The 2,742-nt window shown below is 33.2% G+C and overlaps 1 long non-coding RNA gene across 2 annotated transcripts; it reads right to left on the bottom strand.

The window, feature by feature from the left end:
* Window positions 1–930: 930 nt before the first annotated feature.
* On the bottom strand, window positions 931–2,271 carry LOC311288154. Of its 2 annotated transcripts, XR_014626898.1 has the most exons (5): window positions 2,224–2,271; window positions 1,964–2,028; window positions 1,801–1,860; window positions 1,620–1,717; window positions 931–1,419 (listed from the first exon to the last, which is right to left on the bottom strand). It is a non-coding gene; the product is annotated as an uncharacterized lncRNA (long non-coding RNA). The 2 variants fall into 2 exon arrangements; XR_014626899.1 differs by lacking the exon at window positions 2,224–2,271 and having other exon boundaries at window positions 1,964–2,212.
* Window positions 2,272–2,742: the final 471 nt, after the last annotated feature.

The following is a 2,742-nucleotide window of genomic DNA, read 5'->3' on the forward strand; positions in this document are numbered from 1 at the left end:
AGACCCGACAGTACAATACTGTTAGACACTATTGTGTGATTCAGCATGATTGTCTCTGAGGTTTATGTAAATTGCACTGATACTATTTCTAGAGTGGTGTCTACACAATTCATTCCCTTACCTTTCCAACAAAATAAGAAGAAACTTGGGCATCACTACTAAGCATTTTCTCTGTCATCAAATATTTCCACCTTATGTATGTCATTCCGATGTTTACAGTTGTTTTTTGTATTTGTCTGTCTTTATGTCTTCGACGTTTTTTCTGTCTTCAGACCTTTTCTGTTTCTTTGGCCGTACACACTGTTAGACTTTTCAAGGGTTTTTTACAGTAACTTACTGGCAACAGTAATTAAGAGTTACAGTACCAAACCGTATTTCAGTTTTGTGTAATACAGTGCATTACTGTAAAAACGAAGCTAATCAGTACAGTGCATTACTGTAAAAACTAAGCTAATCAGTACACTACTGTAATTATTTTTATTTGTACTAAATATAAATTAGATTTGATAATTTTGATATATGATTAATTTTATTTTTATCCTACATAAGTACTACTTTCATACAAACCAATTAGACAAAGTTATCACAAAATACCATTTTTTTTATTTAAAACATTTCATATATATCACAAAATAAACATGCCAATGCTGGAAATCATGTGTGAAATTTTTACACATTAATGGGTGAGTTTAGAGACAACATTTTTTGTGTTAATTTTAACTCATTCATTGTGTTAATGATTTTAACAAAGTAAATATGTCAGAGAGGTTAGCACAAAGATGTGTAAACGTGTTAAATTAACACATTATGTGCTGTCCTTCACTGCAAACATTTTTGAAAACATACATAAAACCATACACAAAACATTAGCATTTGACTAAATGAATGTAGAGTCATTGGTTGTTTATCTTATACAGGTATTATAATGAAATATCAACCATTACATTCATAAAACTGCAGAATATAAATACATTTTTAAGCATTCAAAAAGGAAATGTCCAAAACAGGACAAAACACAGTTCTTTTCACAATACAAGACACATAACCCCACCTTAAAAATAATTTCACTTATTTCCAAAAATGTGTTGGATTCATGTACACTGGAGGCCAAAAGAAGTATTTAAGTGTCGTAATGTTTTTGAAAGAAGTCTCTTTGATGCTCAAGAAACATTTCTTCTTATTATCAATGTCTGACTGTCTACTCCATCTTTTCTACAGCATAGGAGTAAAAGTCATCATCAAAATAATCTTTAAAAAGCCAACACAATGTTTTTGTCCACCTTTGTGAATAAATGAACTTCTCCAAAGATTGGTTCCTGTTCAGAACTTGATTGACAACATCAGAGTGTTCCCTGGTCTGCATGCGTGCCCACAAACACAAATGTACTCAGTCCTTCAGAGGAGATCCCGGTTCCAAAACTATATGAGAGAGAGAGAGAGAGAGAGAGAGAGAGAGAGAGAGAATATTAGTGTCACATTATTTTTAACCTCCTTTTTTGTTAATTTTTATTATTATTTTCACAAAAACTTGAGAATATATATTTGTAAACAGCTTTTGTAAATAAATAGCATACAAAAGAACTAAATTAAATTATGCCAGATTAAATTTTAATACTTACAAATCCTAAATTATGTCCAAAAATGCTGAGATCCATAGAAAGAACGACTGAAATAGATGATTTTAGCCCATTTCAGCTTGTCTGCAGTGAAGGAGTACCTGTTTGAGACAAATTCACAGTAAGATACATGCAAGAAATCACTGTGTGATGATTGTTCTCCTTCCTACAGTAGTTAACCCACCTGTGCGCTGATATTAGGACCTTCCTAGTCAGGTGGAACTGCAATGGTAGAGTCTTCTGGCTAATAAAATATAAAAATAATGCAAAAATATAAACTTATTGTTTAGAATGCTAGATTTGGTCTGAATGAATTAGCCTAGTGATAGTTTTACTGCAGTGCTTACCTGGATACATTTAATCTGGTGAGACTGAACAAAGACAATGGTCCATCTTCTGATTGGTTCATTTGCTGTGTAATAAAGTTAGACATAATGCAAAGGTCACTTATTTGATATAAAGTTAGCCAATTTTATAGAGATTTTATAAGATATTGTAAGCTACCTAGTCTGCACCAGTGGCTCAAAAGCAATTTTCACATAGCGTATGCTAATCATTTCAGCAAACTTATCTCAAAATATATCACAAATGGGCTGGCCTAACTTACCTCTGGAATCTTGCTAAGTCACTGGCGCGAATTGGCGCTTTTGTTGCAGTTGCCTTTAAACACAAAAATGGAAGTAGGCTAATATTAAATTCCATTATAAAAAAAAAACTATAATATATAGTTTGCAAACTAATGAACTATAAAGGTTCTCATCAGTAGGCCAACATTAGGCTAAACAGAATTTCACATTAGTTTATTCACATTTATTGTTAATGTAAACGCGTTGCTCGTTGGCATATTTTAACTCGACAATTCAATATTCTAACAAGGTGTGTAAAATGAAACGTTAGCTCAGTTTACCATGGTAAAGTTCGTTACCGCCATGTTGACGACGAGTAACGTTAGGCTAACATACGTTAAACTGGGCACAATCCTGTCAACAGCCAGTCTATGGTCAACATACACAGAATGTTTTTTTTTTTTTTTTTTTTACCTTGCTTGCTGATCTCTCTCTCTCTCGGTGAAGTGAACTCCGTCTCTTCCCCGGGCCAGACACGCACGTCGCGATCCAACAAAAGA

This window comes from Rutilus rutilus (genome assembly GCF_951802725.1).
Source record: "Rutilus rutilus genome assembly, chromosome: 3".
Taxonomy (NCBI): Eukaryota; Metazoa; Chordata; class Actinopteri; order Cypriniformes; family Leuciscidae; genus Rutilus; species Rutilus rutilus.